Source organism: Medicago sativa, chromosome 2, assembly GCF_051527215.1.
Source record: "Medicago sativa cultivar Bolivia chromosome 2, Bolivia_mono, whole genome shotgun sequence".
Lineage (NCBI taxonomy): Eukaryota > Viridiplantae > Streptophyta > Magnoliopsida > Fabales > Fabaceae > Medicago > Medicago sativa.
The window spans coordinates 83,008,077-83,029,865 of record NC_140750.1 but is presented as its reverse complement, the minus strand read 5'-3'; the positions used below and the strand labels follow the sequence as shown (position 1 = coordinate 83,029,865).

The 21,789-nt window shown below is 33.0% G+C and overlaps 2 long non-coding RNA genes, 1 other non-coding gene and 1 pseudogene across 3 annotated transcripts; all 4 read right to left on the bottom strand.

Annotated features, from left to right (window-relative positions):
• Positions 1-485: 485 nt before the first annotated feature.
• LOC146951584 (uncharacterized) lies at positions 486-1,557 on the bottom strand. The gene is made up of 2 exons (XR_015025515.1): positions 1,257-1,557; positions 486-997 (listed from the first exon to the last, which is right to left on the bottom strand). It is a non-coding gene; the product is annotated as an uncharacterized LOC146951584 (long non-coding RNA).
• Positions 1,558-4,294: 2,737 nt separating this feature from the next.
• On the bottom strand, positions 4,295-4,402 carry LOC146951583 (small nucleolar RNA R71). The gene has a single exon (XR_015029473.1). It is a non-coding gene; the product is annotated as a small nucleolar RNA R71 (small nucleolar RNA).
• Positions 4,403-11,916: 7,514 nt separating this feature from the next.
• On the bottom strand, positions 11,917-12,848 carry LOC146951582 (uncharacterized). The gene is made up of 2 exons (XR_015025514.1): positions 12,488-12,848; positions 11,917-12,125 (listed from the first exon to the last, which is right to left on the bottom strand). It is a non-coding gene; the product is annotated as an uncharacterized LOC146951582 (long non-coding RNA).
• A 1,592-nt stretch (positions 12,849-14,440) lies between these two features.
• Positions 14,441-15,651, bottom strand: LOC146951581 (F-box/kelch-repeat protein At3g23880-like; annotated as a pseudogene).
• Positions 15,652-21,789: the final 6,138 nt, after the last annotated feature.

The window sequence follows — 21,789 nt, the reverse complement described above, 5'->3', positions numbered from 1 at the left end:
GTTAAAAGCAAAATTATATATTTCGTACCAACTTAAAATATTTATGTTATAATAACAATTATGATTATATTCGCAGTTTCTCATCTCTAAAAATTTCAAAAATTTCTTAAAAGACTATGATGTTAATATTTCTGCAATAAGAAAAATTGTTTAAACTTTTTTACTATTGAAGATTGTTTATAGTATACTAAAATAAGTTGAAATTAATTAAAATTATAATATTGTAAAAAAAAAACATAATTGCAATTTTGGTATCCCTATTTTACCATTAAAAAAAATTGGTACCCTTATTTAAGAATTTTGTATATTTGGAACTTCCATTAAATAATAAAAACTAATGTATCTCACGGAGATATAATAATCCAAAAAGCACAATAACTCATTCAATTTCTTTTTCATTTGGAGTTATCATACAAAAAATGGAGATTTGGTCTAGCAAAATATCATATTTGATATCCTTAAAAATGTCCATTGTCAATTTCCGCTTGTAACATAGCAACTGATATTACATAACTTTGGGTTGTTTGGTGGATGATACATAAGAAATTTGAATACATTTAACTTTACAGTTCCTTTATCACCAAGAGGATTATGTACTAATAATATACATGTATAAAAACTGAATTAAACAAATGTCATTCCATCATAACTTTGGGTTAGACTAATCAGTGGTTGAGGCCATGAATGCAAACATAATCTGCCATTTACAAAGTAGTCGTTGAATCCATCCGGAACAGGTCATATAAGTTCCTCTTGGTGAATCAATAGGTACCAATAAATACATCAACCTATGCTCAGTATCAACCAATGAAAGTCAAACGAAATTCTTGAATCTGTCATGAGCTACTTCAAGTCATCTCTTAACTTTGTATACAATGCATTTAAAACGACATGAGAAAAAATGCAATCCTCGTAGCCATTCTTCATGTTCAAAATCAGGTGGGGCATTTGAAACCACTGAAAGTATGAGCTGGAAATTCTTGTTTGCCATGAACAACTACATATCACCAAAACAAAACAAAAAAACAGAATATTTGCATTACACCACAGGTAACCATACAGAATATTCAGCTTGAAGAGGAAACATATTCAGCTTGAAGAGGAAACATAACAGAATATTCACCATAGGGACAAAGCTATAGATGCAAGTATTGCCATGGTATAATAGTTAATAGTCCTTTCTATACAATAGCGGGAAACAAAAAGTTGCAGCAGAGAAAGGAAACATAATAGAGGCCTGATAGTTTATAACTTACATTGATTCAATCAACAGAATCATATGAACTTTCGTGATCTCAGAATTAGTCGGGTTATCCTCAATAAATACCCAGGCTGGTCAAGTAATTAACATGAATTAGCACAACTCCCACCAATAGGATAATAAAAATAGAAGCCACTTTACCAAAGTCACAAACCTACGAACATTTTGAAATTTGATATATTTAAAAGTACCAGTTTCACCTATAAAAGAATAAATCAAATAATTTTGACGTCAGATATTTAAAATATGATAGAAAAAAATATCAACAGGTGACTTTGAGCTATTCTTTCTTTCAATACCCCATCTTCCTTCAAACTTTATGTTATCTACAAACAATATCGCATGTATGACATTTAACCAAAAAATGTTGAATCACACTAAAAGGAAAACATGGTTATAAAAAAAAAAAACAGCAATCATCACCTTCGAGTATCCTTCTCGTCCATGAATCCAAATAGGCAATGAAACCAGAAAATGAATACCGCAAACTTGAAAAGGAAATCGTTTATGAACAAAAACAAAGATGCATATGCAATAAAAAAAATGGTATTTTACTTTCTATTTCATGGATGCGAGATTAAAATCATGTGGAATTAGGCATGACATAAACAAAGAGATACACTAACAGAAATAATTGATGAACAACATTGATGAAAAGAAAAAAGAAAATCATCATTGGAATAATCCCAACTAATAAATCATTGATAGAGAAGAGAGTTATGTATCTGTAAAGTGTACAAATGAAAATCACACCCAACATATCCCAATTGAAGCTACGCATCAAAAAATGACTATATTAAACAGGATCAACAATTAAGTGCCACTGTTTTATTTTATAACATAATACATTCAACTGATCCTTCACACATTCCAAAACCCCACCTGTATGGTCCAATCATCCTTCAAGTTCGTAAAAGCGGATATATATATATATATATATATATATATATATATATATATATATATATATATATATATATATATATTGAGCAATTGTGATTAGTCAATAAGGCAGCATTAATACATTTTTTAATTATGTTTCAAAATTTAACTCTTTATTAAAAATGAGTAAAAGATAACAATATTTGCAATTGAAAACAGATTTGTAAACTTAATATTGTCATGGCTCACCTAAAATAAGGAGGTAGGATTAATCCTTCATCAAAGAGGCATACATCTAAACGAAAGGTTGATGAGTCATAATTTAGTCTAGTTTTATGCATTATTTAGTATCGTTTTATTTAGATTTGGTTTTATTTTATTTTAATATTATTTCATTTTTGAATCTTTTACTTCAAATTGCATTTTATTATATTTTAGGAACGAATATATGGTGGAAGGTGTCTTGGAGCAAAAGAAAGAGGACTGGATCAAATACAGTACAAGAATACGAAGATACGAGACAAAAATATGTCTCTACCAAGTCAGAAGCTTGGCACGGCCCGTGCCAACATGTGGCACGGCCGTGCCACCCTCCAGGACCACTTTTGCTGCTTTTCTTCAAGCCCAAGTTACTCCGTTGCAGCTTTACTGTTTTGCCCTTATAGTAGCTTAGTTTCTAAGTCAATTGTAAAGCTATAAATAGAGTAGCACTCCATCATAAACATTCATCTTTTGTTCTTGGAATAAAAGTTCACTTTTATATTATTTCTCTTTTATATTACTGTTTTCTCTCTTCTTCCCCCATGTCTACAATGAACGTTAGTGAGTAGACTTCTTCGTCTTAGGATTATTGGGGAGTCTAATGACTCAATCCTAAACAAAACAAGCCTAAACCCTAATTTCTATGTAACCCTAATTTCTAATCTAGATTCACCGTCTTAACGTGGATTAACAATTATCAAACTGTGGAAGCGAAAGCGGAGGGTTTGATAATCGTTAATCCATCATCCCAAACATCAATTCATAAAGCGAGAGCGGAGTCTTGATGTTGGAACAAGTGAATCTAGACAATAATTGCAAAACAGTGAAATAGTCTTTGCAATTATTGAGACAAAGAGTAGTTTCAATCCTCTATGCATCTTCTAGTAATTATGTCAGCGAAATAGGCTTGGTTGCTAGAAGTAAACTCTCACCGGACTTTCATCGGAAAGGTGAGGGGCTAAGGGAAACCGGTCTTTAGAAATTAGTGTGTAAACCATGAAATTAGATGTTTAGGTCTTGTCTAGTGAAGGGTTTGTTGTTATGACAAACCAATAATCCCAAGGCTCTTTTATATTATTGTTATTTATCTTCAGCAATTAACCCCCTATTTCATAATCTTTCTTCTCTTCTAATCATTCTCTAAAAGCTAATTGAATTCACAACTCCCTAGCGGAACGATACTCTTCTTACTACTATTACTTCGATAGGCCGTGCACTTGCGGTTTGGATCTATCAAGTTTTTGGCGCCGTTGCCGGGGAGTTGTTGAAATTTGATTAACTTTTTAATAGTGATTAGACTAAAAAAAAAAAAAAATCTTTCTCGTTGTTTTATTTTATTTTATTTTATTGTTTCTATATTTCTTTCTAAAAAAAAAAAAAAAATCTTTATTTGATTCTATTTTATTTTATTTACTTCATATAAAAAAAATAAATCTTTCTCTTTATTTTATTTTATTTTATATTAAAAAAAAATAATCTTTTTCTATTTCTTCTTTTGCCTTTAACTTCTTGGGAAGATAATAACGATATGGCTAAGGAATGCACTCTCATAGAGTATGCAATCCCATCTTCAAATGAGTCATACGATGCTATTGTGTACCCAACGGTTGATGACAATTTTGAAATAGAACCTGAACTTATTGAGTTAGTTCAGCAAAATCAATTTTTCGGATCAACCACTGAGGATCCGAATTTTCATATTTCAATTTTTTTAAGACTCAGTGGAACCGTGAATGCAAACCAAGAGGTCGTAAGGCTGCACTACTTTCCTTTTTCCTTAGGGGGAAGAGCTAGTGCTTGGTTTAATTCATTAAAACTTGGTTCTATCACTTCATGGCAACAAATGAGGCAAACTTTTCTTGCCCAATTCTTTCCTCATTCTAAAATTGTTCACTTAAGAAAACAAATCATACAATTCACTCAAAAAGATGGAGAATCTCTTTACGATGCGTGGGAGCGTTTCAAAGAAATGCTTAGACTTTGTCCCCATCATGGTTTAGAGAATTGGCTTATTATTCACACTTTTTATAATGGCCTTTTGTATCCCACAAAAATTTATGTTGATGCAGCTGCAGGTGGAGCTCTGATGAACAAAACATACACAGAAGCATATGCTTTGATCGAGGACATGGCACAAAACCACTATCAGTGGACCTACGGAAGGGACACCACTAATGTTGCTCCTTCACCCTCTCAGAAAGAGGTAGGTATGTATGAAAATTCTTCCCTTGATCATCTAGCTGCTAAAGTTGACGCACTCACTCAAAAATTTGATAAAATAAATACTAGTGCTGTCACACCTCCCCCTGTATCACCTCTTTGTGAAGTTTGTGGTGTATTTGGCCATATTGGCATTGATTGCCAACTAGGTAGTGTTGTTAGAAGTCCTGAGCAAGTAAACTATGCTCAATATAATCAAGGGTTTAAAAATAACCAATTTTTTTTTCAAACCCCTCAAAATCTTTTTGGACAAGAAACAACACCACTCAGTTATGCAAACAACCAAATAGTCCCTCAAAAATCCAGCTTGGAACTTTTTTTAGAAAATTTTCTTATAAATCAATCTGAGCAGCTCCAAGAGTTTAAAAACCAAACTGAATTTTTGAAGGACTCTCTTGCCAAACATACATTGAACATAGACTCCATAGTTACTCACAGTAAGATGATAGAGACTCAGACTTCCCAAGTACCCCAACAGTTGGCTACTCCCTCTCAAACCTCCGAAGTCCTTCTAAGCCAAACCGAAACCAACCCCAAAGACCATATACGTGCTATTATTTTTAGGGATGGTAACCAATTAGAGGACCCCGTTGTGAAAATTAAGAACAATGAACGAGAGATAGGAAGTGATAAGCCTCAAAGTGAGAAAGCTATAGGAGAGAATGACAAGCCATTTGTTTCACCATCTCATGAGCCTAAAATTCCTTTAACACAAGAGTTTGCTAAATCCATTTTAGATGATCAGTTTAGAAATTTTATTGAAATACTTCCAAACAAATTGCCACCTAAACTTAAGGATCCAGAGAGATTTTCCATACCTTGTGTCATAGGATATAAATCATTTGAGAAAGCCAAGTGTGATTTGGGAGAGCATGTTAGTTTGTTGCCATTATCCCTTTCTGAGAGATTGGGTATAGGATAGATAAACCACCTTCTAACCGTCAAGCTAGTGACTCTAAACAAGCGCTTCGTGGGAGGCAACCCATGACTTTTATTGCTTTTATTTTGTTTGTTTTGTGTTGTTTTAATTTGTTTTATAGGTACTTGTCCAAATATGATGCGAAAAAAAAAAATAAATTGAAGTCATTGACCCGTGCATGGCACGGCCCGTGCCCGTGCATAGCACGGCCGTGCTAACCAAACCTGCCCAAAACCATTTTTTTCCAGAAGCTTGGCACGGCCCGTGCCTATGCATGGCACGGCCGTGCCTGTCCAAAACCAAAAAAAAAAAAAAAAAAAAAAATTCAAATCCTGTGCATGGCACGAACAGTGCCTGTGCTTGGCACGGTCCGCACTTGTGCATTGCACGGCCGTGCCTGACTTTTCCTCCCTAAATCCTTAATAACCAGAAACCTTCAAACCTTCATATCTCCCTAAAAACTTCACCAAATCAATCAACTCCTTAACCCAATCAACTCTTAACTTCATTCTACACAAAACCCTTCCATCAAAAACAACTTTCATCCACCCAAACCCATAATTCACCAAAGCCTTATTTCCCTAAAACCTAACCCAAAAACCACATATTCTTAACCAATCTCCATATCTATACTCATAACCCTTACTTGAACATCAAACCCAAACCTAAACCAACCTTTCCTACCAAAATTCTTCCCAACCCTAACCTTGACCCAAACCACACAAAGTCAACCTAAGGTTAATGGCTTCAAGAAGAGGTGGTAAAGAAGTAGCAAGCTCTTCCGGAGGACCTCAAGCCAAGAAGAAAGCACCGGCAAAGAATCATGGAATTCAATTCAAAGACAACACACAAAGGGATAGGTATAAAGTTCTAACTTCTAAATTTGTACATCCTTGTCGATTTCCTGATTCTCATAGCTTGAATGTGCTAGGCATTAGAGATAATGTGTATAAGTTGCTAGGAAACTTAGGATGGATTGAGATATTGAAACCTATGAGAGGGTATGAGAATTTCACCTATGAGTTCCTAAGTTCAATTGTTTTTTTCTAAAAATAGGTTGACTTTTGATAATCCTAACCATAGAGTTGTTTCCACTTAGGCTATGAACACTTGTTTCTACTTGCTTGATTATCTTGCGATGTAGGTAATAGACCTGCCGGAAAGGGGGAGATAGTAGTGGGTGGCATCATCACATACATAACTAGGCAATTTTGAGTGGGTGAAAATGAGGAGGTAAATCCAATTGAGAGAAACAATAGGCTAAACATAGAAACCCTCATTGCAATGAACTTCATAAAACATCATCCGCCCATGCAATATTCACTCAAGCTTCATGTGTCTATTTTGTTACTACTTCCTAACCCATCTCGGACTAGCATCGAGGTGGAAGCAAATTTGTTGTATGTTGATGATAATCAGGTACATGAAGAGAACAATCTTGATGAAGGAGACAGTGCTAACTTGCACCAAGAGGAGGAGCACCATGGCCATAACACCGATAATCTAAATGAAGATCAAAGATGGACATGGATCCACAATGAGATTGAGAGGATGAGCACCGAGCAACAAAGGCAAGGTGTTGAAATCTTCGGGCTCCGAAATGATGTTCAAATTTTTAGAAGCAACCGCTTAACACAAGAAAATAATGAAATGCTCCGCCGGATGATGCAACACCTTCATCTCCAAGGTCCTCCCTATGGACCCCAATGAACAATTGTGAGCTTTCCTCTTCCTCTCTTCCCTTATCTTTTCTTCTTCATCTTCTTCTCCTATTCTTCTTCTTCTACTCCTTCTTCTTCTTCTCTTTTAATTTCTTTTTCTTTTTGAATCATTGAGGACAATGCTTCTCCTAAGTGTGGGGGGGCCTAATAAAGTGTCTAGAGTCGTAGTGTTCCAAACTCCCTTGAACTTTATTCTTTTGTTTTGTTTTTATAGCAAGAGGCATGACTAGTAGCTTGTTTTTAATGTAAAAATTGGCATGAAATTTTTTTGTTTTGTCTCTTCTTTAAAAGGTTGCTTCTTGTACATAAAAGTAGTTTCTTGTGTTTCTTATGTTCTTGCTATACCCATATCATGTTTTATTGTGAAAAATTCTCCAATGAGAAAAGCACCCGGTTGCAATCCTTGAGCAAATGTATGAATAGGTATTTTAAGGAACACGTTCTATCTTTAGTGTTAACTTAGACCCTTTAAAGTCTTAAGAGTAAAAGTAGTATAAGTTTGTGTGGGAAAATTAATCAAATTGTTCTTAATTGTTATATTCTTTTTAATTTGTTAATGTTAAATGGGGCGGGAGAATGGCACCAACATGTGGGGGAAAGGACAATTACATCCTAACTTCCTAATTGTGGTGATGACTCCTTAATTTGAACTTAAATGAAACAAATTCATCAATGCTAGGGGGAAAGGACAATCACATCCAAAAAGACTTCCTACGCGGAGATGAAACAAATAATAATTTTGCAGCACTGCTTAGGGTGATTTTGAATCTAGGGGGAAAGGACAATTACATCCGAGAAGACTTCCTATGAGGATAGATAGCCCCTAAGCAGCTGTAGCCCCTTGTGCTTAATTGTTAAATTAATTTAAATCTTAACTTAAATTCCCATCACTCTTATATGAAATGAAGAAAGGACTTTACTCGGTTACTGATGACATTCTGTCATTACGTAATATTAGGGACTTATTGTGACATTTTGATAGAGTTCTCATGCAATTTATACTGTTCTGGAGTGCAAAAAGCTTAAAATTTGAAGTCTGTTCGAAGGAAATCGCGCCACGCCAATTTCAAGCCGTGCTGCGATTTTTTAAGCAAAATTACATCCTCCCTGTTTGAGGTAAATCGCGGCACGCCAATTAACAAGGCGCGGCGCGATTTTGACGGGTCAGGCCCATGACTTCTATAAATACTGCACTCAATCTGAAGAACAAGGGTTACGATTTTGGAGAGCAAAGTACGATTTTGAGACATCGAAGACGGCTAGAAGGGCGATTTCTTCATCCTTTTACCCATTCATGTATGTTTTAATTATTTCATTGATTATGCTATTTGTAAACTCGATTATGAGTAGCTAAATCTCTTAGAGATTAGATCCAAGATGAATCTTTGTAACTCTAATTGACATATGTTGCTGTGAAACTCTATTTTGTTTATGAATTCAATTCTAGTTTATTCAATTCAATTGTTCTTAATGCTTTTTATATCTTGATCACATATAACTTGATTTCGTGAGAATGAATGACCACTGACCATGGCTTTCAACTTAGACCTAATTGAATTGTTCTAATAAACAGGGTTAGTCTAGGAATAGATAATCGTTTGTTAGTGATAATAGGTTAACGTTCGGTAAAACCTTCAAGAATTATTAGACCACCTAAGGAATTAAGGGCTGTAGTTTAAGAAGAGGGTCCTAACTCAAGGGATTGATTAGGGCTATTTTGTTAATCATCGTAAATTAGAAAAGGATTCATAACAAATAGGTGCAGTAGACGAATTAGGGGAACTTAGAGGATTCGACGGATCTGATCTCATCTTTCTCTCATATTTTCTTAACAAATCTTTATTTTCTGTTTCTTGATTTAATTAAAATCAAACCAAATCTACTGCCTAGTGGCACAACAAAATAAATTTTATACATCCTAATTATATAACAAAATTGAATTATTGAAGTTAAAAACAGTCCTCGTGGGATCGATATTTTTACTACTTCGATAGTATTTGGTGCACTTGCCAAACGTCTATCAGTTACTTTAGCACTAAGGATAGAACCTATTCCTCATAATATCTGTCTTATACAGGAGCAAGAAAAGGGTTGGACTGCACACACACACTCACTTGAGACTTGATGTTGGGTAGAATAGGTTCATGAGAAGAATTTGAAATTGTAATTAGTGTACTTGAAGCAAAGCCTTTCTTTTGAGACATGTGTTCTTAATATTGCCATAATTAATCTTTTGTTGCTGCTATGTCTATTGCCTTTTGCTTGAGGACAAGCAAAGATTCAAGTGTGGGGGAGTTTGATGAGTCATAATTTAGTCTAGTTTTATGCATTATTTAGTATCGTTTTATTTAGATTTGGTTTTATTTTATTTTAATATTATTTCATTTTTGAATCTTTTACTTCAAATTGCATTTTATTATATTTTAGGAACGAATATATGGTGGAAGGTGTCTTGGAGCAAAAGAAAGAGGACTGGATCAAATACAGTACAAGAATACGAAGATACGAGACAAAAATATGTCTCTACCAAGTCAGAAGCTTGGCATGGCCCGTGCCAACATGTGGCACGGCCGTGCCACCCTCCAGGACCACTTTTGCTGCTTTTCTTCAAGCCCAAGTTACTCCGTTGCAGCTTTACTGTTTTGCCCTTATAGTAGCTTAGTTTCTAAGTCAATTGTAAAGCTATAAATAGAGTAGCACTCCATCATAAACATTCATCTTTTGTTCTTGGAATAAAAGTTCACTTTTATATTATTTCTCTTTTATATTACTGTTTTCTCTCTTCTTCCCCCATGTCTACAATGAACGTTAGTGAGTAGACTTCTTCGTCTTAGGATTATTGGGGAGTCTAATGACTCAATCCTAAACAAAACAAGCCTAAACCCTAATTTCTATGTAACCCTAATTTCTAATCTAGATTCACCGTCTTAACGTGGATTAACAATTATCAAACTGTGGAAGCGAAAGCGGAGGGTTTGATAATCGTTAATCCATCATCCCAAACATCAATTCATAAAGCGAGAGCGGAGTCTTGATGTTGGAACAAGTGAATCTAGACAATAATTGCAAAACAGTGAAATAGTCTTTGCAATTATTGAGACAAAGAGTAGTTTCAATCCTCTATGCATCTTCTAGTAATCATGTCAGCGAAATAGGCTTGGTTGCTAGAAGTAAACTCTCACCGGACTTTCATCGGAAAGGTGACGGGCTAAGGGAAACCGGTCTTTAGAAATTAGTGTGTAAACCATGAAATTAGATGTTTAGGTCTTGTCTAGTGAAGGGTTTGTTGTTATGACAAACCAATAATCCCAAGGCTCTTTTATATTATTGTTATTTATCTTCAGCAATTAACCCCCTATTTCATAATCTTTCTTCTCTTCTAATCATTCTCTAAAAGCTAATTGAATTCACAACTCCCTAGCGGAACGATACTCTTCTTACTACTATTACTTCGATAGGCCGTGCACTTGCGGTTTGGATCTATCAAAGGTGCATATATTCACTGTGTCTCATTTTTGTTGAAACCCTGATCCTCTATAGCTGGTCTATCTACGACGATTTTTGCTGCGCAAATAAAAGTCATTCAATCAAGCTTCTGCCTAAAACATATCTTCTTACATGTAATTCAGAAGGAAAACAATAGAAAACTTCAAAAGTATATAATAAAAATCATCAAATGTTGCAAATATGATTTAAAAAAAAAAAAGCAAGGAGACCAATAACACTCAAGACCGGTAAGGCTCGTCACATGGGAATTTTTTAGGATTGAAGAACCTTTGAGAAAAGTTATGACTTAATGGAAGAGGTATTCAAAATTAAATTGAGTTAAAGGAAAATGTTTCAAAAAGGTAAAGTGGTGGTAGAGATTTGCTAATGAGAGAGGAAAATAGTGAGAAAAGGAGTACAGGTACCTAACACTGATGTAACACGTTCCATTCCATTCTTACCTCAACCGACGAAATCGAATCGTCACCAAAATGGAGAAGAAGGTGAAAGTGAAAAGATGAACAATTTTGGGAATACCTGAACATTCAACACCTCCGATTTTTGAACAACTGAATCATCTCAAGCGTTGGAGATTGAGATAAACTGAGAATAGCGAAGAATGATTCAACTACTCTCAATTTGTGGGAGCTTTGAATCTGCAACCACGGCAATAATTTACAGAAAGCAGAACAAAGGAACTGAAAAGCTGATGAGTTGTGTTTTTTAAAATTCTTTTACTTACAAAAGAAAATATAAATGAAACAATCAAAAAAATGACATGGGGTTGAAGAAGAATTATTGAACGTTGCATCACATCTTTAAATGAATCTGCTAGCTTCACCCGAAACATCCTTCCCATACACTCAAAAAACACCATAGCTGCTCTATAACACTCAAAACTAAACACAGCTCCTTCCTATACAGCCAAACAGAGGATTTTACCAACAAAGAATGATTTTTCATTTAATCTTAAATGCTATGATGAAATTTCACAATAGATCCATAAACACACCATAGTAAAGAAAACACTCAGTTACTAATAAAACTATTCCCTTAAAGACCAACCTGCAAAATTATCAGGAAAATAACATGTACTCTTGCGAAAGCTTTTATGAGGATATAGTGCAATCAAAAATAAAATGAATATGAAAAATTGAATGGTAAAATTAGAAAATAAAGTGCATCAATAGCACAAAATCAAAATACATAAACTAAATACATTAGTGAATAAGCTAAGAGAAAAATCAAAAATTAAACTAATGGAATAGTTTTATTAGTAAATAAAGATGATAATGTGAGAACAGAGATGAGTATGGGACAAACAGTTGAGAAAAAGTTACTTAAGGACCTCTACCATAACAAAGCTTGCCAACGGCTGCAAATCAAACAATAAATGGTGTTGAATATCTAAGCTAAAGCAAAAATTGCAAAAATAAGTAATCAATTGCTCCTAAAATTTTCTGAAACCCATATAATAATAGTATGATATCCTTGAAGTGAGAAGATATTCAATTGAATCTACCTAGTTTTTTTATATACGAATTTGTAATTGAGTATCTGTTTGCAAAAAGAGAATGATGCTTCAAATAACAAAGTTATTTTTTACAGAGATAAACATAAAAATCAACTTTCAGAGGAAAATTGAAGGGTAAATCGATTTTCATATAATGGAGGCGTGAGAATAGAGTGACGAAGATGAAAGCGTGAGCAAGAAATTAACCGTTTACAATTGCTTACCTGAAAAACGTGATTATAGGAAAGTCATTCATCAGAAATCCGATTACATTTGCAGGCGTATTCTCTTTTCTTGTCAGAAACGATTTGAGATCTGATTTGAATAATCAATTGATAGGAATTAAGATTTAATATGATTTCTGCTGAAAAGGGAGAGAAGATCAGCGATTCTGATTTGAGCAACAAGAAAGTGTTGGGTTGGAATCAAAGACAGCAGGGGCGGAGCTGAAAGGCTTGGTTGTGAGAAAATGGTCAGAGCTGGTTCTGCCACGGGTGATGGTGGTGATACGGCGGAGCTCCGATAGGGTTCTGGTGGGGGAGCAGATGGTGGCTTTGGGAGAATGCGTGTGAGAGAAGAGAGAGAGATGGGTTAGGTCAAAGACATAGTTTCCAATAAAATAGATATGCAACACCAAGTATCGAAAACATACAACATTAATTTTTTATCATTTACAATGCAATTTGAATTTCAAATTGAACATTAAATGAAATTTTCCCGCTCATTATCAAGGATTAGGGTTTTGCATAATTGTTTACATTGTAGATTAAGATTAGATAATAAGGATTTCTTTCTTTAGTCGGACAGGGACAAACCTAAGTTAAGCCTTGTGTGGGCAAGGGCCCTCATTGAGGAGAAAAATATTAGACTTTCTTTTCCGACCCTTTCTCTCTTCTCACGCGCCCTACCGAATTCCGAAAATGTCATTGAGGTTTTCGGATTATATAATTCAAAAAGAGTTTTTCCCTTATTTTTTTTGGAAAAATGTTTTTTTTCTTCACCAATTTGGATTATAAAATCCGAAAAAAATAACTACTTCAGATATAATCCGAACACCCCCTATACATCTCTCTTGTGCCATGAATTCAAGAAAAAATACATTTGAATTATGTAATTCGAACTCTATCAGCAGAAAGATTGAGTTTATTTGTTTGTAATAGGGATAGTCAGTTTAACCATCCTAACCCCAATAATTGTGTTTTAGGTCATTGTTATTTGTTCCCGCCGTATTTCAGTCGAATATATGGTTTGCAGGTTACTTGATTCGATTGCTCAGAATAAACATGGTTAGAAAATCACAAAAACCCTAAAAAGAGTTCATTATATAATTCGAACATGAGTATTTTCATAATTGAATAGGGCACATGAGTCATGAGAAGAGATTAGGGTGGGAAAAGAAATGATAAAAAAATTAATACTATATACTCTATAAGAAAGGACCACACATAAAAATAATATGATTTATTGAATATGTTGTCCCCACTAAAATTAATAACTCAAGCGGCAAATCCCTCCATTCTTGTAGTTGTTCAGTTATTTATAGAGTAATATTTTTATTGACTTTGAAAATGAGAAAATCATTAAATGTTACTAGTATTAGAATATATTAAGTGAATGGAAGAGAACATTTGTGAAGTGTATTTATGCTTTTAAAAATAATCTGAAATATATAAACTTAATCCTAAAAATTTATATATATGTTGCCCACACTATTTAAAAGTTATGGGTCCATCTCTATTCAAAGATACATATTCATGAAAATATATTATGAGAGCTTGATGCGTACTTTTAGCTTTGATCCAGTCTTAGTAATTGGGAAAATCATCAAAGAGTTACTTTCTAAGTAGTTGTTGTTACATCAAAGCAAACCAAGAAGAACAAAAACTAGTTTTCCAAGTATAAACACAAGTATAAAAAATCATAATGCTAATTGATAAGACCAGACTCTAAGTAGCATCATTATCAAACCATGTTCTAAAAGAAGATAAACAGACAAGCCAATAAATAAAAATAATAAAATCCAAGCTATCCATCAACATAACAATGGTACAACACTTTCAATCAAGTATAAGATAGAAGCCAATAAAATGATTATGAATTGACAAGGATTTTAAAACAGCATACAAAATCAACATTAATAAATTCAAACAAGTAAATCATTGAAAAGAGACTTACTTTCAAGTAGCCGAGACCAAGCTTTCAACATAATCCTTGGCAAAAAACCACTCTATTTCATTGGTAATTATATTTTGCTCTACTATATTATCTCTCAAATTAGAGGATTGCCTGCTTATTTTTACCCCAAGCCAATATCAATGTATCACCATTCTCATAGAGACACACGGGAAACAAGTGCAATCGACAATGATTTGGCACCAATGGAAGACTATGAAAACTAATTCTAAGAAACGGAGTCCAAGACTCTTCAACTCCAAATTTCTTCATCTGCCATATAATAAAACCGGTTCCATGTAAATCATGATAAAAACATAAGGAGTCCATCAACACATCAAGACTTGGCTGAACACATGGAACTGTATCAAAACCTTGAGGGGCCATCAACTGACGGTATGTCTCGGTACTCAAATCAAGTGAGATGATCATAAACTGGTTAATAGTAATAAGTTTCCAATCAATTTGATAGTCATATTGGAACTTATTTTGAATGGCCAACCAGTTAAGAGTTCCACACACCATGTTTGATACCCGCATGTTTATAGAATCTAGGGGCACGATAAGTAGGAACCATGGGTAAACATTGAAAATTTCTCCAAACATTATCACCAAAACTCAAAACTTTCACCTCGTTAGTCATTAGATGGAATGCCACAATTTTGTAAGTGTCGGTTGAACTATGACGAAACTCTATTTTGTTAGATAATGTCATGGTTGCTGGATTCCATAAATAAAGCAAGATCTCTTCATAATTATTGGTTAAAAAATTACCTTGTAAGCATATCATTTGTTGTAGGAACCAACAGGACAAAGGAATCCATAGGCGTCCGTCAATTGGAAATTCGGGTTAGCGGTAAGGGTAACACTTACAAGTATCCTGAAATTAGTGGAATGTCTGTATGGTATCGAAAATAGCTGCCAAGTGCTTGTTTCTTGTGGATCGCGTAAGGTGTAGCTTAATGAATATGGGATCATATATGAGGGTTTTCCATGACTTGCACACGCACCTTAGTTGCATAAGAGATTTGACCGGAAGGAATGATAGGATTTTTGCAATAATTTCATCAAGGAGGAATATACACGACATTCGAGTGCCGTTGAAATTGGGCGACATGAGATGAGAGCTTTGTGGTAGCGTATCCCTTCATATACAAGGGGTAGCCTTGGCTACCCCAAAAATATATTATTCTTTAATTAGTTGTATGTATTTATATCTTGCTACCTCAGATAATAAACATTGAACTACCCCAAACAAGTTTAGTAGTCGAAAATTAGCATAAATAAGAAAGTAAAAAATTACTACATGATTGATAGATTTATTTATAATGGTTTGATATTTTCAGTCGCAATAACATCTATAGAGAAAAGTTTTTTAACAATTAAAATTATCAAGACAACAATCATAAACATATTAAATGGGCAATGAGTTTCTTGCAAATAATCTAATTGTTTAGATTGGAGAAGACATTATCATTCTATTAATGTAAATAATTTGTTTGAAGAAGCTAAATTAGTCCACCTAAATTGCCACCAGAGGGAATCGAACCTGAGACCTCGAGGAGGAGCACGCTCCCAGATCCCAAGCCAATACCACTAGGCCAACCCAAGTGGGTTCTATTTTGTAAATAATTGATTTTGTAAACAATCAATTATGGAAAAAATTGGCTTCTTGAAATGCATTTTGTACAACTTTTTTAAATAGCTATTGTCAATTTTAATCATCTGTTGCTACTCTAAGTTAATTTTTATGTATTGGCTAATTTTCATATTATTTTGTTTTTAGTCTCTACAACACTTGCGATTTTTCAGTTAATTTCCTAAGGCGATTTGTAAGTTAATTTCCTAAGATTTTGTTTAATTTTTGTTATAGAGATTAAATCCAAGACTAAAAACATTTTTTTTTGTAAAATTTTAAAAAATCGAGACATAAATTGAATAAATTTTGTTTAAGGCTAAACCTAAAAAATTATATAGTTTATAGGACTAAAAAAAAAATTTATCCTTAAATTTAATATGTTGGATTTAAAATATTTTATTTTTGGTTTATAGTTGGCCCTTGCGCAAATTTTTTGCTGGCTTCGCCGCTAGACAAGATCTTATAATGCCGAAAGTGAAAACTGTTATGAATAATAATATTAGCATAATGTGGATGTCCATTGTTCCCAAGCTTTCTGTATTCCCTAACTCCCATGAGTAAATGACTTTAGTCATTACCATTTACATTTAGTCCTATGACTCTTTCATACACTTGTAACTTACAATATTTGTGTCTTATAAATAGGACTTATATGCAATGTAAAGGACACACTTGTGAAGAGAAATACAAAGTGCTTTCACCTTCTTCCTCCTCTTCTTCTTTGATTTTGCGTCTTTTAGTTTATTTTATAACACTTTATCAGCACGAAGCTCTATCAATAGAGGCAGGAGCATCTGATGCTTTGCAGGTAATTTACTTCGCTTTATACATATCAGCTTTTAAGAACCTCTTATGTGATGTCCATATAAAATGTTTCTCCACTCATAATTTTTCTTCAATGTTAAGCCGTGTAGATCTCTATAACTTGTGAATGTTTCATCATTTCTATAGATGTTGATATTTAATAAGGTCAATGTTGCATGATGTTATGATATGATTATAACAAGTACTTAAGCACACCAATAACTAGTTATTATCCTTGGGTTTGGGTTCAATTTCTTTGGTACCTGCTTGATGTCGCAACTGAATTTCAACCGGTATTCTTTACCTTAACATGAGCCGGCAATTTATTTGGTAATACTGAGTTTTTGAATTCGTAATCTCTACAAAATTTTATTGTTGGAATATTTTATTATTTAATAATATTCCAATATCATTATGTGGACAAATATCGTAATAATAATTATATTAGTTATTTATCAATTTAGAGCCTTAATTGATTAGTGATCAAATTAAGTAATAAGGCTAATTAGATTTCTATTTTGGATAATTAATTATTTAATTAGTTGATATGGACTCAACATGAGTGGATGTCCGGATGGCCCATTAACGGAATAACGGGAAACCTAATGACCATCCAATATAAAAGAGGCTATGGTCCCCAATACATCGTACATGGCAAACTCTCTCTTCTCCCCATCTGAAGAGAATTTGAGGCATGAAGGTACCGGTTGAGAAAGAACCAAATCAGCCGCCGCTAACCCTGTTTTGTGTTTCAGATCATCACATCTCCTCTTGTTTATGGTTGTTGCTGAGAGGGCTGAATATGAAAGCTTTATCCAGGTATTCCTAATACCTAATTCTTAATATCCTTGATAAATCAAACATGTCGTAGATCCGATCATGATCATGTTCAATATTTTATTTGCTTCCGCTATTGATTCATAATCGTTGAACATGGTTTACGAAATCTGTTTTTATCAAGACCTAAATTTCCAACAAGTGGTATCAGAGCGGTCTTCATGTTTGATTTATTGGGATTTTTTGTGAAACCCTAATTTTTTATTTGGGGGATTTTTGGTTTGTTTCCCTACTTCTTATGAACCGTGATATTTAAATCGCCTTCTTGTTTGTGGCTACTTAATTTTTTTTTTGTTTCGTATTGGCATGTAAGCATGAAACAAAAAGGAAAAAAAAAATAAAAAAAATAAATTAAGTTTTGCATTAAGGTAACAGAAACAAGTAAATTGTTTTAATGTATATAATTGCATACCAAAGCACTATAACTTTGTTCTTCCATCGCATGAACCCTAAATTTTGTTAATTGGGGATTTTTTATGTTTGCCTCGTTTCGGCATGAAAACGTGAAATAATTTTTTATTTTGTTTTGAGAATAACCGTAACAAGCAAACCATGTCTTATGTGTACAGTTGCTTACTAAAGGACAACAATTTTTGTGGATGACTACTTTTATTTTAATCATTTTTTTTTTCTTTTCTATGCCTATATGCGTGTTCCAATAGGTTCTTGTGTGACCTTTACTTGAATTGAATCGGTTTAATCAATTGATTTCTACTGGTTCCTCCTTGTTGCACGCTGGTGATTCATTAGGCATGAATTTTATGGAAACAAATAATTTGATTAAATCTTGTGTCCATGAATCTAGATAATTTGGTTTGGCTTCTTTTCAATCAATATTGTATCCTTTGGGTTGTATTTTTTTTTTTTTAGGAATATTCTTTTATGGTGAATATTTGGATTTTGGAAGAAATATTCTTTCAGCATGAATATTTAAATTCAAGTGCATGTAATTTTGTGAGCTATATATATATATATATATATATATATATATATATATATATATATATATATATATATATATATATATATATATATATAGAGTCAGGATCCGTTGACACCAGGTGTCAACGAATTCGTTGACACCAAATATTAATCGTTGATTTCTTTTGATCCAAAGGCTTTTGTTTGTTCATTTAAAAATACCATGTGACCACTCTCATGTGATTACCGTCCCAATTATCTATTGCTTTCTCTGCCATTTTTATGCCATGAATATGTGCAATTGACATGTTTATGATTATGTCATATTTCGTTTTCAGTATCAGAAATTAACAACAACCATGATTCATGATTCACTATCTATTGTTTCTAATTTATTCATAAACTCAATTCCCACGCCTTTAATTTATTCATATACTCAATAGAAGAAATTCACAACAACCATGATTTATGATTCACTATCTAATATTTGTTACGATTGATACTGTGTAAATAAACTGAAATACCAACCATGATTCATGATTCACTATCTAATATTTCTAATTTATTCATAAACTCAATTCCCACACCTTTAATTTCGTTTTTGTTTCGATTTCATAAATTAAATTCTGCATACATTTTTTGTTAGGATTTGCTATCCATAAAAGTAATTAACAAAGGGGAGTGAAGATTGGAGATTGAGAACGAATTCCCATACCTTTAATTTATTCACGACTGGATCTAGTGGAAAGAAAACAAAGCTTTTCTAATGGAGTTTTAGTAAATTTGTTAAAAAAAATCCAGTGTTCCTTCAGAAAAAAAAAAATCCAGTGTGTCTAGTAAAATAGCTACGCACGGAGCTTATTTGGAGAACTATTAATAGCCCTTGATTAAAAAAAATAGAGGGCTTAGATTTGGTGTCAACGAATCCGTTGACACCTGGTGTCAACGGATCCTGACTCATATATATATATATATATATATATATATATATATATTTTCTTTTTTGATATGAATTTGGTTTGCTGCAACTTTCGAAAGCAGGATACATCGATGAAATTGAATTCACATACTTGAAGTTTTAGAAGTAAGCATTTTGCATATTTCGAATTTGTGAAATCAATTGTGTCTGCTCTTGGCTTTATTTGCAATTGATAGTCGGTTTCCAAAATGAAATAAGGATTTGAATATGGCACTGATAAATATTTGGATATTTTATCGTGAATTTGATGATTTGTTTCTATATCAAATCTTTTGGTCAAAATAATTTTCCATTTTTTATCATATCTTGCAGTTTAATTTCTATTTGAAATTAGTGTTGATTCACAAAGATTTTGTACATGGAGATTATTTTGAGAAATAAGGCAAATTAAGTTTTGTTATATATATTTGATTGTTATATATACTTGCGGAATATTTGTTGCCTTTACTGACTCAAAATATTATGAAGAAATTTTTAGTACAAAAAGTAAGAATTTGATTCTTTAAAGTTTGGAAAATAATAATTCTAGTTTTGTTTGTTTAGTTATAGACATATAAAGTTTGTTTCCTTTATTTAGGAAAATATTTATGCTAGAGTTACGATTTATTTTGTTTAAAGAATCATCCAGTTGTGTGTGAATCAATTATAGCATGAATATTTATTGACATATTAGATTCAATTTTCTTTTGGTTATGAAATTGAATATTTTTCTTATAGCATGATTATGATGTTAGAGTTTATTGCTATTAAGTTTTCTACAATAATATTTTGTCTTATCATACATTTTGAAAATATTTTATGCTATGTTTGTTGTTGCTATTATGCGATCTATACACACATTGATGTGATTTGTGACTTGCATCTTCTTTCAAATTCTTGTGAATTTTTCTTCACACATAAGGGTTGTTGAGTGGCCTTGTGGTTACTTAGCGACATAATGGACTAATTCAGCCTACATTATAAATTTAAGATCATTCCCATTTAATTTACTGTGAAATGTCTAGTAATTGCGGTTGTTTTGGTTGAAACAACATGTTACCAAAGTAACCTCTGTTGTGTAGATTTGATTCAACTGAACTTACAAAAGACGTAGTATGGAATTATTCATGCGGGTTGTCGTCGGCCCTAAGGAAGGCACAACTTGGCCGGATAGTTGCATGCATGAGATAATAAATGTGTGTTGATTATAAAGTAATTTTCCATTTGAATAATAGGATACCCGAAGGTGACTATTGTTTGACAGGATTTATCACCTAATTTAATATATAGTAAGGTTATCTAGTAATTGCGGTTGAGACGGTTGAAACAATAATGTTGCCTAAGTAACCTCTGTTGCGTAGATTCGACTCAACTCAAGTTACAAAAGATGTAGTGTGTAATTATTTATGCGAGTTGTCATCGGCCCCAAGGAAGGCACAACTTGGCCGGATATTTACATACCTGTGATGGTAAATATGTGGTGATTATAACGTTATTATCCATGTGGATAATAGGATGCCCAAAGGTGACTATTATTTGACAGGACTTATCACCAATGTTTGATCATTACATTGAGAGTACCGCTTGCAGTTAATTCTTAGCAATCCAAAGATTGTATTTTAATGGTGCGTTTGGTATCTTGTTAAGGTCTTTTATTTACAAATAAAGAAGCACGTTTCTTTAATATTTAACTGACATGTGTGATGATGTTGTGTTAGTGTAAACTTATTTAATTATTTAAGAGTTTACATTCACATATATTATGATAAACACGTGACAATTATAAGAATTTATTCTTTGTCAAAGTAAATTGTCATTGTTTGATCATTGCTGTAAAATACCACTAGCAATTGATATTGTTTAAAGACTTAATATTGATGGTGCAATAGGTATTTTGGTGAGTAATTTTTCTACTCTTGTTCTCTTTAAGTTAATATAGTTTAGTGTATCTGCTAATTTAAGTTAAATTTTTTAACTGTTAAAAGCTTTAACTTTTAGGAATTAAAGAATAATATTAATATTGTTCTTGGATCTAGACCTTAAATAAGGGTGGTGAAACTCACATTCTCTCATAAATTCAGAACTTAATGTGAGAATCAAGTTTGATAAGTGAGTATACACCAAATCTCATAGGTCACGTGAGATCATAATGCTGAAATATCATATGTATTAGAGGTGTTATTTAAGATGACAAA